Raw genomic sequence first — 13,828 nt, forward strand, 5'->3', positions numbered from 1 at the left:
GCCAGGGACGGTCTCACTGTCCGTCTCTATCTTTGGGTTGCCTGTTCTAGGTAATAAACACCAATAAAAGCTGAAGACTCATTTTCTTATTTTGTGTTATTACAGAAGAGCCTCTTCCATAGTAGAAAACAAAGAAAAAACAGACCAAGCAAAATTAGGAAGAGAAGTTCAGCCTGTAACCTAAACATCTACATCCAATTGCCATTAATATGTCTGCCTTCCCATTTGCCATTGCCCTTTATCAAGATGTTTTCTGACTGTTAAATATAGTGTTAGGTATAAGTCTCTTTTTCCTTTATAGATTATGTTTTTTGTTTCTCATCTAGATAATCTGTTTGGAGTCATGAAGAATTCACCCATTTTCTCTTTAGAAATATGTACATTAAGAATTCACCTCAGAGCTGGTTCTGTGTATGGCACACAGAAGGGACGGATCCTCTTTCCCTTTGAAGTAGATAGCCAATGGTACCCAAGCTGTGTTCTCTCTACCATTCCTCAGCTTGACTTTTTCTTGAAAAAGAAAAGAGGTGCCCACACATGGGTGGATCTCTTACTGTTGCTGCTGTGGCCCAGCAGTCTGCCTGCACATCCTTTATAAAGGAAGAGACTGTTTTTCTGGGGGTATGTTTTGGATAAAATAACTACTTTCCCCTTTGGTAGGTCCCAGGAGATGTACTGTGTTACATGTTCTTCCCAAGGTGGCGTCAGTGCTAATGGGAGAGCTCCCCATCCAGACTACAGACTGGAAATGGTCCACAGGCTTCACTGACTCACCGGGAAAACATTATCCATCATTCCCTTCCTCTTACAGTTCATCTGTCACAGCCAGTCAGGGAGCTCCACCCATCTGCTAAGGTAGGGATGTGCCATCTGCCATGTGCCTGGAAGGGGAAGATGCCCAGCCATTGGAAAACACAAGTGACGTCACCTCCACTTATCTGTCCTTGAATGAAAATGACAGTCTTAATCACTCGAGCTTAATAGCAAGACTCCATAGCTGGTAGAGCCAGTCCTCCTGCTCTGCTTCTCCTGCTGGAAGGTCCTGGCTTGTCTCGAGTCTTGGTAGCTCTACACGAATGTAACAAAGTAATTATGTTCTCTCCATGTCTTGTTGGGAGGTGGGAAATAGATGAGTCTCAGCCAGTCAAGTGCTTGCCGTACAAGCATCAGGAACTGAGTTCCAGCACTCATATGAACATCTGGGCATGATGGCCTTCTTAGCACTAGGGAAGCAGAGACAGGGAGCTCCTGCTGACTTGCTGGCCGGCAAGTCTAGCCAGTTGGTGAATTTTCCAGATTCAGTGGGAGAGTGTCTCAAAAGAATACATATAAATCAGTAATATTATGCAGAATGTATGGGATGTTTTAATATATTTAGCAACACACACACACACACACACATATAACAACAATTAAAGAAAAAGAGGTCATGAATTGGAAAGCCAGAAAGGAGGAGTATATGGGAGGTTTAGAGGGAGGCAAGGGAAGGGAAATGATTTAATGACACCATAATCTCAAAAAATAAAAAAGTGAAAAGTTAAAGAATTATAATAAGGTAAAGAAAGATCAAGAAAGATACTTAACATTAACCGTGGCCTCCACATTCAAACACACACACCTACTACACTCACACACACACATTGTGGAAACACACGTGTCTTGTTGGGGTTTTTATTGGGTACGTAGCTCCATCGAGAAGGAATTAACATTTGAAACAGGGAGAGTTCTAATCCATCAGCTTGAATTTTCTTTTCTTTTCTTTTTTTTTTCTTTCCTGAGACATGATTTTTCTGTGTACCCTTGGCTGTCCTGGGAATTTTCACCTTTTGGTCTGATCTTTTATACTTTATTTTAGAAACAGCCCATGTTTTGTACAGGAGTCTTGTATACATCTTGTTAAAAATTTTCCCTTCTGTTTCTTATATTTAAAAAATGTTACCGCAAATGGTATTCTTGCATGTTTTGCTACTTTACAAATATTTGTGGTTGGTATAAAGACATTCAGTTCATTTTTCTGTATTGACTTTGCATCTAGAAACATTATGAGAACTGTTTTACACACACATACACACACACACACACACACAAACACTATATGTATATACGTGCACGTGTGGCGTGTGTGTGCACACTCACGGCCTGAAGGCCATGACTCATGACTGGAGGTCAGAGAACAACTCGTAAGAATTGGTTCTGTCTTTATACCACGTGGATTCTGGTGAAGTCAGTTCATCAGGCTTGACAGAAAATCCCTTTACCTGCCCAGCCATCCTGCCTGCCCTTGCGAAGCTCCTCCATGTTAGAAAAATCATCTACGCTTCCCATATATTTTGATGTGGATTAGAGTACAACCCCTCCATCCACTGACATCTCCACACCCACAGGTGACCCCTCCATCCGCTGACATCTCCACACCCACAGGTGACCCCTCCATCCACTGACATCTCCACACCCACAGGTGACCCCTCCATCCGCTGACATCTCCACACCCACAGGTGACCCCTCCATCCGCTGACATCTCCACACCCACAGATGAGTCCTCCATCCACTGACATCTCCACACCCACAGGTGACCCCTCCATCCGCTGACATCACTCCACCCACAGGTGACCCCGCCATCCGCTGACATCTCCACACCCACAGGTAACCCCTCCATCCACTGACATCTCCACACCCACAGGTGACCCCTCCATCCACTGACATCTCCACACCCACAGGTGACCCCTCCATCCGCTGACATCACTCCACCCACAGGTGACCCCTCCATCCACTGGCATCGCCACACCCACAGGCTTAGCTCTAGACCCGTGGCCCGAGACTGGACTGTATTAAAAAGCCCTCTCTGCCTGACAGGTGTAGCTCTCACCGCTCATCAAAGAAACTTTCTCCTTCAGCATACAGAAACCAGCTCAGAGAACCACAGCTGGTTGTTTGTGGTCCAAATACAGAAAACAAATGTTTGCGGGGTGCCCAACCCCAGTGGATATATCTGCAACATAACTTATGCACCCAAGACTCTGGAAACCTTGTGCGAAATGGGGCAGAAAGATCGCAAGAGCCAGAAATCTAGGAAGTCTGCTGTGAGATTTAGTCTCTTAAACTTAACAGGAAAGCTTCACCCACGGTAGCTCAACAATATGGCTGTCTGAATAAAACCCAAACGATGACAGCATGAATAGGTATGCTCCCATGGAAGGGGGGCTACACCCAGAACAAAGAGCTAGAGGTAACTAACAACTGCCAATAGAGGGAGAGTTAGTCTTTGCCAGGGATGAGCCCCGATTACGGTTGTCAATACAAAGTGGCCACCCCTGAGATCATATCCATACATAGAAGACTAAATTGACTACACAGGTTATAGTTATTATGTACTTATGTGTGCACATGCCATAATAATAATCATCAAAGTAAAAGAGGCGATGAGTTTGAGAGGGAGTAATGGGGAGAAACAGGAAGGGGTGGAGGGGGCAGGGCGTAGGAATAGCTGGAAGGAGGAAAAGGCATAGAGGAATGATATAATTCTATTTTTAAAATATTTTAAAATTATTGAGAAAAATACAATCCACAAATAAAAACAATTCTCACATATTGCTTTTCTTTCTTTTAGTGTGTGTGTATGTGTGGAAGTATAGGTGTGCAGGTGCAAACACATGTGCACATTTGAAGACCAAAGGAAGACATGGGATGTCCTGTTCTGTTGCTGTCCATCTTAGTCCATGAGACATGGTCTCTCATAAACCCGAGCTAGCTGGTGGCCAGCTAACTCTTCCTGTCTCCATTCCTCACAATGCTGGAGTTATCAGTGTCTGTGGCCATGTCCTGCTCGTTCCCTTTTTTTTTCTTTTTTACATAGGGGATGGGGATTCAAACTCGGGTCCTCAGGTTTGTACAGCAAGCCCTCTTTCCCACCGAGAAGTCTCCCCAGCCTCCCTTATGTCTTTATTGCTTTTTTTTTTGTCTAACCCCATAGATGCTGCTGAGTAGACCTTGGGAATCTGCCTCCTTGTTCTGTTCGGAACCTCAGAGGGAACATTTTCCAAGTTTCTCCTTCATTGTTAAGTATTTCACTGTGGATGCTGTTAGCGGATAATCAATGCATCTTCTTTTTCCCTATTCCCAAGATTTTTGCATACTAAACAGATGTTGAATTTTAGAAAGTGTCATTTTTTTTCTACATATATTGAGCTGACTACTTATGCTCCTAGTCACACCATAGGTTATGTCCCTATAAACCCCTTGTAACACACATGGGAAATAACAGAAGTCCAAAATGTGTTTGATACACTGAGCCTACTGAGGATTGTGGCTCAACAGCATAGTATCTTGAGGGTTGTCAGCTGCTCCTTGGTGAGTGAGAACTGAGGCTCACAGCTGCTCCAGACTCTCCAGGGTTTTGCTGATTACCGCTAATCCAGCAAAGGTCAAAATTCAACATTCAAAGTACAGTCTTCGCTAGCTGTGTGTCGCTTTTATACTGTCCAGCAGTAGAGAAACAGGAGTTCGGCAATGTATGTTTTGTTGCTGCTGCGCTGTTAAGTGGAAGTTGACACTGATTCCCAAGAACAGGACAGGTATACAGCACACACCCTAGCATCCTGGAAGGACTCAAATTTGTGCGTTTTTCCTTTGCATGTTGCTCGAGTTGGCTTATAGTCTTTGCTCAGCCATTGACAGCTATGCTCACATGTAAAGCTGGCCTATGAGTTTTTTCCTTACTGGCTTGCAGTGTTGATAGTAATCTATTTTCACAAAGCAAACGAGGCAGTGTACCCACATTTTCTACTTTCTGGAAGATTTTGTACAAGATTGCACATTAAATCTTTAAGTGTTTAATAATAACTGCTTGAACTTAGCACTGACTGACAAGTTTATTTAAAATTAAATTTCAGATTTTCCAGTTTTTCCTTGTGCTAATCTTGGTAAGTAATGCTTCCTTAAGGGTTAATTTTCATCTGCACTTTGAAGTTTATTGTCAAATTCTTTTCTGATTTCCTCCCCGTGTTTTGCAAATGTCTCCAGCAATGGACTGTTGCCCCTGTTGGTAGTAATATCTGGGTCTGTCTCTTTTTTGGTCTTGCTCCATGTCAACTGATTTTTAGCTTTTATTGATCATTACATTTGCTTATCTTATTTATTTACTTATTTATGAGGGACACGCCAGGCACATAGGTGAAGGTCAAAGCACACCTTGCAGGGTTTGGTTCTCTCTACTGCGTGGGCCAGGGACTGGACCGAGGCAGCGAGAGTCGGCAGCAAGTGCTTTGACTCACCGAACCGTCTCACCAGCTCCTTTATCATTTATTTAAAAGAGCGAAGATTTGACTTTACAATCCTATTGCCTTTTCTTCTTTCAGCATATTGTTGCTAAAATTCTTTCCCTCGGGGAGACCTAAATACTGTCCATTCCTCCTCGGAAGGTCTGAGCTACTGACCAAGCTGCGCCACTGTTCATACTGGGGAACCAATGGGTTCATTAGGTTTCCTTACAGAGAAATGGGTGAGGTGGTACAGGCAGGAGCATGGGTGGCCTTAGAGAAGCCACTGGAAGGTCTGCGTCCAGAATGGACAGCGACTGTGTGGTTGGAGTTGCCACACTCCTGACCAAGTCCTTCTTAGACCAGAGAATTCCAGCCCCTCCCTGAGGCCATGTGCAATTAGGGTAAAACTGCATACAACTGGCTGAGAGGAGTGGCTGGGCACCCAGGTGAGGCCCCATGATCCTCCCCACCCTCCTATGGAGGAGCGTCAACAGTCGGTAACATTTGCAAGCAGACACAGCTGAGTTCACACAGGGGGTGGCTGTTGGCCTTGGAGGGCAGTCCTGTGCAGCGTTTCTTTTTCTCTTTTTGAGTTTGGACAAGACTATTTTGTTGTTATTTTCCAAACTCTTCTAGAACTATAAAAATGTGAAGTCTACCCGTAGTATCCTTCTCATCTTTGTGTTTTCCGTCCTTCTGTCTCTCTGCTTTGCTCTAGGTGGTTTTGGTTCCCTTGCTCTCTTTCTACCTGTTTTGAATCTGTTATTGAACCTACCTGTTGAACACTTCATTTTGGCTCTTGGGACTTTAACTGTTAGGATTCGAGAATTGTTATTCCTGCTGTTGTGTGCTGGGGCCTCTTGCACACCACGCCAACGCTCTGCCCAGGGCTGCGTTCCCTGCTCTGGGTCTGGAACTTCTGTCCGGCTCCTTTAATTTACAGTTGTTTCCTTTCCGTTCATGACTCACCATTTTCCTGAACTTTGTAAGCGTCTGGTCTCATAAATGGCTGTGAGGGGCAGCATGACTTTTGTAGGACTTATTTACACTTCTTTTATGACATCCCTTATTTTCTTATTTAGGTATTTTTTTTCTCCTTTGCTAGACAGCAGTTCAAGGTTCAACAGAAAGTTCAGTTCTCTGTCTGGTCCATCTTTGTATTTGTCAAAGTTCTACCAAGTTTATATGAAATAAAAAACGACAGATTTTATTTCTACGTCCCCTCTTCTCCTGAGACGATGTTTCATTATGTGGCTCTGACTGGCCCGGAACTCTCTGTGTAGACCGGCTAGTGCCCCACTCACGGAGATCTGCTTGTCCCCGCTGAGATTAAACCCATGCTTCACCACACTGGGTCTCACTTACTTTTTGTCTCCCGAGTTCAAGTCATCCAGGTATCCATACTGTTCCCTAAAATAGAACATAGCTAGTCTCAGGGACTTTCCACTTGCTGTCCTCGGGTGGAACACGCCTCCCAGCACAGATGCCACCTGCTTTGGTCTTCCCTCCCTCCTTCAACCCTCTGACTGCTGCATAACAACAGTGGTCCCTTTCCCCTCCGCAACTCCCTGCCTTCTCACCGTGCGATGGCAGGATATGGCCAGGGCTTCTGTCTGAATATTACCTGTCTTTGCTGCTAGGTTGTAATCTCCTCACTGAGGTAAGGTATCCTGACTTCTTTTCACCAGAAAGTCTTCTTCCTTCACTTTGATCAGCTCCTAGAACAGCACCCAAGAAAAATCTCCCGAATCAGGTTTTGGATAGTTACTTTATGTGAAATTACTTTTTCCTTCAGACATTTAAAAACTTTAATAGACGATTGTCTCTGTAAGTGAACTGGGGCTCAGAGAGGCTATTTAATACACCCTAGGCAACACATAAATGATTGAGGTGGGATTTGAACTCAGTTCTGAAGCTTCTGCAGCTATCCAGGCTGTCCTTGAGTACCTGGCAAATGCCTGTTGGAACATGCGTGTAAAATTAGGAGAGGCAGGTTGGGGTTTCCAACAACTTCGGGAAAGAAAAGAGAACCATGGAATTGTGAGCCCAGGCTCCTTCCTCCACGGTCTGCAGCCCTTTGTGAAGCCCCTTGTACAGTCAGCACCACCCAAGAGGCCCCACCTGGCTCCTGACTCAGTCTTTTGTTAGCTTGGTGGGTTCAAACGGCAGTGTCAGCAGAACGGTGACCAGCTATGTGAAGCAATGCGTAAGACAAACAGAGAAGGCCGCTCTCGAGTGACGCAAGACCACACAGATGTCAGGCACGCTGTACGCGCTTCTGCACCCGCCCATTCGCGTTATTCGGTTTTCAAACATTTCTGATAAGCCAAACAGATGGACAGCTTCCCTCGGGGCCTCTCTACGAGAGCTGATAAGGCAACTGCTGCCTTAGGTTTTCTGACTGGCTTCTATTGCTCTGGGGCAAAGGCAGAAGCTGCTGAACCAATGCAGGGGCTGAAGAGCTCCCAAGAGCACCCGGGGAAGAGGGAGCATAATCAAGAGGTCTTTGTGTGCCAGGATCCCGGTTTGCTGGTTTGGGGGAGGGGGCTAGCATACTCTTTCCGACCTTCTCTGAAGCTTTAAGGATGCTTCATTTAAGAACAAACAGGAGGAAAACAGAGACCTCTGAGGAGCAGGATCAGTACCCCCTGCACACAGCTCATGTCCCTGTGATCATTTGGTGGCGAAGAGGGCTTCCTTCTGGATGGGATAAGCAGAGAGGATCCCAACTTTGGGGTGAAGTAGACTATTGGATCATAGCTGAAGGGCCCAATGAGAGTTATTTAATTAGTCTCAGATTTCTCCTGTGTCAAATGCTAATTACTAAGTATTCCACAGTTCTGCTGCGTAGAGCACCTGCAGCCACGAACCAGCAGAACACGGCAGGCACGTGGGGTGCTAGCCAGTCGGTAATACCTCTTCCTGGGTGTGGAAACCAGATGGTCTGTGCCTTTTGCCACAGCTTCTTAATCTGTGGGTCGTGGCCCCATATAAAGTTGTGTAACTGAAGCCGGGCGGTGGTGGCGCACGCCTTTAATCCCAGCACTCGGGAGGCAGAGGCAGGCGGATCTCTGTGAGTTCGAGACCAGCCTGGTCTACAAGAGCTAGTTCCAGGACAGGCTCCAAAGTCACAGAGAAACCCTGTCTCGAAAAACCAAAAAAAAAAAAAAAAAAAAAAAAAAAAAAAGTTGTGTAACTGAATGTGAAGGTCACGAATCTGCGACAGTAAAAGGGTCACGAATGCACGGTGATCAAAATTCACTGCAGTGTTTGATGTGCAGCACATCTGGGCTGTGCCTCGTAGTGCTTGCACATCTGGTGACTTCTCTGCAGTCTTGATTGTAACCCCCAAGTGAGTGTTTGGAGCTGATGTGAACCACACGTTATGCCAACTAGTGCTGCCTGGCATACCTCAGCTCAGATTCAGGAGCACTGTCTGTTACAAATTGTGGTGTTCTTACTGTGACTTAAGGTTTTATAGAAATGTAATGATTTTAACTATGGGAAAAAAAAAGATTTTAAATCTTTTCCTAATCATTCCTCCTCATGCACATATCAAAAGAGCCTGTGTTTGGATTAGATTGTATAAGAACATTGATCTTTAAATTTTCTGTTTGAGATGCTTCCTTTCATTCCATGAAAAACAAGCATGAAGTAAATTTTGGCTCAAGAATAAGATAGAATCTCCCTAAGTTTCTGATGTGACCCAGAGCATGCTTCTGTCATTTTGTAGTATGTATTTATGTGAAACAGCATTTTTAGCATTGGTGATTATAAGATAAAAAAACATTGATCAACTCTAAAAAGTGCTAACATCCTGCAGTACCAAATATTCGTCTACAGTTTAATTTTTGTATAAAACAGGCAGGATCATCTCATTAGCATACACATTTGTATTCACTTAGTAATGGTAGTTACATGCATACCAAAGTTTTTTTTAAACGTTGTGATTTCTTATCAGTAACTTTTGTTTTATATTTCTATTTTATATACCTGTGTGTCGTCTATAAAATAGGGCCACAGGGGAAATTGTTTAAGAAGCCATACTCTATGTGACAGGCTACAAATCATCTGTATTCCCTTTCTTTGTTCATCTTTTCTGAGTGTGAATAAATGTCTTCTGTCTATGGAAAAGGAGACCTCACAATTTGTTCTTCCAAGAACCACCCAGGTTGTTCATTAAAAATACATCTTTCTTCTTGGTGGTGGTGGTACATACTCTTAATCCCAGCACTCGGGAGGCAGAGGCTATGTGAATTCTCTGAGAGATCACACTGAGAGTTTGAGGCCAGCCTGGTCTCCAGAGTGAGTTTCAGGACAGCCAGGGCTACACAGAGTAACCCTATCTTAAAAAATAAAAACAAACAAAATCTTTCCAAGTACTATTTCCAAGATTTTCAATTTTAGAAGATGGCGGTAAAGCCCAGCAACTTGGGGGTTTTCCTCCCTAAAAATATCCTTATTGTAGACTGAACATTGTGTCTGCAGTTCACAGATCCATATATTGCAATCTTAACTCCCAATGTGATGATGACAGGGAGATGGGGCCTTCTGGAGGTGATTAGACCATTAGGGTAGATAGAACCTTTATAAACTGCAATTAGTGTCCTTAGACAAGAATCCTGGTAGAAGCCCAGGTGGATGACGATGCACAATGTACCCCCTTCCCCTATCAGGCCACCCTGACTTATAGAAACTCTGCTCTAGGATTTGGAGGATGCTCACAATGCCTGGTTGACTCAAATGCAAAATATTCTTATAAAGACCAAAAATAGCAGTGCATGCTCCTCAGCCTCCTGATGTGTGATTTGCATAGTTACAGCACCTTTTCATCAAGGGCAAATGAGACCCAAATGGATTTTTACCGTGACCCAGAAAGAATATCTTCTGGTGGTAAGAGAGAAGGACCAGAGTGCCATAGGGAAATTCATGCCAGCCACAAGACACCTGGCGTTTGGCTTCTGTTCCATAGCCACACAACTGTGGAATGTCATCTCGAATCCCTAGATCTGTCCTTTTTTACTCCGCAAAATGCCTCGCTTTGTCCACGTCTTGGGGATACCATGCTTACACAAAATAAACAATCTTCAGAAAAGGGCAAACTCCTTGATAAGGACAGACAACAGAGATTGATAGTTACTGGAAAGAGTAGATAGTGAAGGCCAGCCACCTCCTGTATCAGTTGGGACCTAGCCAAGCAAGCCGGAAAGAGAGGATTGGAGTGTTTCCAACAGGGACTCTAAGGTAAGGGATGACACACACCGTCACGGGAGGGACGTCGAAAGCCAAGTTGGGGATGAGGTACCTCAAAGGCTGACAACAGTAGAAAGGCAACAGAATCTGCAGGCTGGTAAGAAAAAGACAGTAGTAAATGTTACTAGTGTTCTCCATGGGCAGTTGTGGAGGGAGCTGGAACCAAAGAAGGAGCCTCCACAGAGCATCACACTTCTGTAGGACACTGTCTCTTCATAGACAGCTCGGCTGCTAAACAGAGGCTGGCTCCCGTTCTCTTTCCATCTCTTCCTCCCCTGCAAGGGTATACTACCCTCTGTCAGTGAACAGTTAGAAAAAACAAAAAGCCCAGCATACAACCTCCATATACAGAAGTCACTAGCACGGCTTCATCTGGAACTCTCCATTGACTGGCACTTCTGGTTCCTTCCATTCCTGTGTTGTGCTTAGAGACCATTTCTAAAGAACTGAAGAGGAGAATGGGATCCTAATGTCATGGGCAGGTGAATACATACAGGGTATAAATCCTAGATATGAAGCCCAGAATATTATTAATTATTTAGCTGCTATTTGCCGAAGTGAGGCTCAGGCAAAACATGGTTAATCTCCCTACAAATACTCCTTTGCCTCTGCAGACAAAAATAGTGTAGACCAAGGGTTCAGACGAAACCTTGACTTGGTGCTAATTCTTTTCTCAGAAATTGTGGTCATTGTGGAGAGAGAGACCCAGACCGCCGCAATCTAGTCCGTAGACTTTCTGTTTGTTTGCTTTTTGGACTCATTATTAAGGGTTGACGAGCTGAGCTAAGGCACAGCATGGAGTGGCGTACCTGTGGTGGTTGATACGGTCGACACCACAGCATCTAGAGTCACCTGGGGACAAGCTCTAGGCTTGCCTGTGAGGGGCTGTCTATACAAGGTTAGTCTCTAGGCAGATTACCTGTGAGGGTGGGAAGACCCACCTTGAACGTAACTGATGCCATTCCATGGGCTGATGTCCCAAACTGCATAAAAAGTAGAATGCTAGTTGAGCCCAGTGTTCACTGTCCTCTGCTTCCTGACTGTCCATGCAGTATGAGCGACTGCCTCATTCCCTGCCTTCCACGCCACAATGGACCACCTTCTGAATGTGAGCCTTCTACCTGAAATTGCTTCTGACGGGGAATCTTATCACACCAGTGAGCAAAGTAACTCACCCCTTTCTTAGGCTTAAGCCAAACTCCATTAACAAAGTCTAGGAGTTGGCATGTGTCCAGGAGGAGGGTCAGGTGTGTGTGATTTGGGCTTCTTTGGTTTTAGATCTACTTCCTACCCTTTCTGTCCATGGGGGCATCCTTTTCCTTGAACACTCCCAAGACATCATTGCCAGAGAATCAGAAGTTATTCTTGTCTATCACTTCCTAAATCAGCATGGCTAATGAGGTTCGGCTCTCTCCCTCTGGGTTTGACGCCCGAGCTTGCACTCACGGCTCTTTATCTAGTAAGCGCTGAGTAACCAGGGAGCGTATGAGACTTGCCTAGTTTCATAATCCAGCCTGCAATCTGAGGTCAGGATAGATGATTACATAGTGCGTGACTCAAAGACCACAGGTCCTGGCATCTGGCACGGTGTGCTCACAAAAGGGCTGTGTTCCTTGGGCACCTTCTCAGACTCAAGACTCAAACTCTCTCAAGGTGAGTTCAGGAATTCTGCTTCCCCCTTTCCCATAAACGTAGTCTCGTGGAAACCATCAAAGGGGAAGTGAGAACAGAACCACCATGTCCATTCTCTTGTGGAGGTCTCTTTAAGATGCTTCCAGGTGTCCCCTTTCCAGCTGTGGAGTGATGACTACCTCTGTGCTGTCACACTGTGAGCCCGTGACGAAGTTTCCCAGGGCTTGTATCTGTTGGCAAACTTCTCTGGGTCATAGGTGTATGTATTCTTCTCATTAATAGATATTAACAAATCACTCTCTGAACTGTCTGTGAGAATCTGCTCTTCAGAACCATTGGGGAGTGAGAATGTCTTCTTCAACACTTCCTGGCTGATGGCTGTTCTCATCAGATTTCACAGTTGTGTCAGTTGGAAGGACACCTGCAGCCTCTCCTGGGTTATTCTATGCTACTCTGATGATCAGTGAGATTAAGTAGCTTTTTAAAATTGTTTAATGATGCTCATTTTTTTTTCTCCTGAGATAGGGTCTCATCTATCCCAGACTAGCCTTAAACTTGACACGCAGGTAGAAATGAACTTGACCTTCTGATCTTCCTGTCTCCTGAGTGCTGGGATTGCAGGTGTGTGCCATCATGCCTGGTTTATGATGCTCACTGTTAAGTCTTTGAAAATGCATTTGAAGCAATGCTTCCACATGCTAAGAATGCATTTTTCTTTTTAAATGAAACTTACCTCAGTAAAGCAATTTTCATTTGAACGTAAAAGAGTAAATTGTTGAATGTCTGTACTTTATGCATTTCAAATGGCTGCTCAGTGTTGGAAGGCACAGGGTACTCTGCAAGTCAGATATGCAGGTGGCAAGTCCCTTACCCCTGGAGGTGGCCCACCACATCTAGAGGTCAGGGTCATTCACCCAATCTAATTGTTCTTCCTACTGTGGAGTCTGAAGATTGAGCTGCTTGCTTTTTCTATGTAGCCGACGCCATCAGCCTTACTTTTCCAGGTTTGTGACCAGAATCTTTGCTTAACCTCCAGCCCTGAGCTCTCCTGGGAGCAGTGGGGTCTGCCATGAGAAACACAAACATGGGTGGAGGGAGGCACAAAGAGGTGCAAAGTCAGTAGACAATGCCATCATCAGACAAATGAAATGGAGGCGTGGGCAGGGTCTGCCCATGCTCCCTAGGCTGCCTTCCCTGAAGGACTGGCCACACTTAAGCGAATCACTTCCCATTGCACCCATTTTTCTCTGAATTCTCTCATCTAGTTCTCTTGTGCTCATCTTCCCTTTTACAAAAGAACTTGTCTTTTGTCTTTTGTTTTTTTGTCTTTTGTCTCCAGTCGGCGCAGGGTGGCTACCAGTCAAAGCCAATACCAGGCAAGGTCTCCCTTCCCCTCCTTCCTTCATTTCTTTTTCTCTTTTTTCTACTTGTTCTCTCCTTCACCACCCTATCCCCCTTTCTGGGGATGGAAGGCAGGGCCTCTTGTATGATAATTTATCCTGAGTCATTTAATTTACCCTTCAGGCCCAGGTTGGCTGTTGATAGAAGCTGTTTTTTTTCCTTATCTGGTCTTGATGTGATCTTAGGGTCAGTGCAGTTTTTCAAAGCCCTTCTCCTTACTTTTTCTTCTTGTCCATTCTCACCCACCATTTACCACGCCTGGCTTTCTCCTCAGTCTAGAGCAG

General features: G+C 44.8%; 1 protein-coding gene across 1 annotated transcript in view; it reads left to right on the forward strand.

Annotated features, from left to right (window-relative positions):
- The first annotated feature begins 4,488 nt into the window (after positions 1-4,488).
- Ehf (ETS homologous factor) overlaps positions 4,489-13,828 on the forward strand; it is a 72,983-nt gene continuing 63,643 nt past the window's right edge. The window contains exons 1-2 of the mRNA XM_038330347.1: positions 4,489-4,571; positions 4,890-4,919. The gene's annotated coding sequence lies outside the window, so the exon portion shown is untranslated. The remainder of the gene's footprint in view (positions 4,572-4,889; positions 4,920-13,828) is intronic.

Source organism: Arvicola amphibius, chromosome 5 (genome assembly GCF_903992535.2).
Source record: "Arvicola amphibius chromosome 5, mArvAmp1.2, whole genome shotgun sequence".
NCBI lineage: Eukaryota > Metazoa > Chordata > Mammalia > Rodentia > Cricetidae > Arvicola > Arvicola amphibius.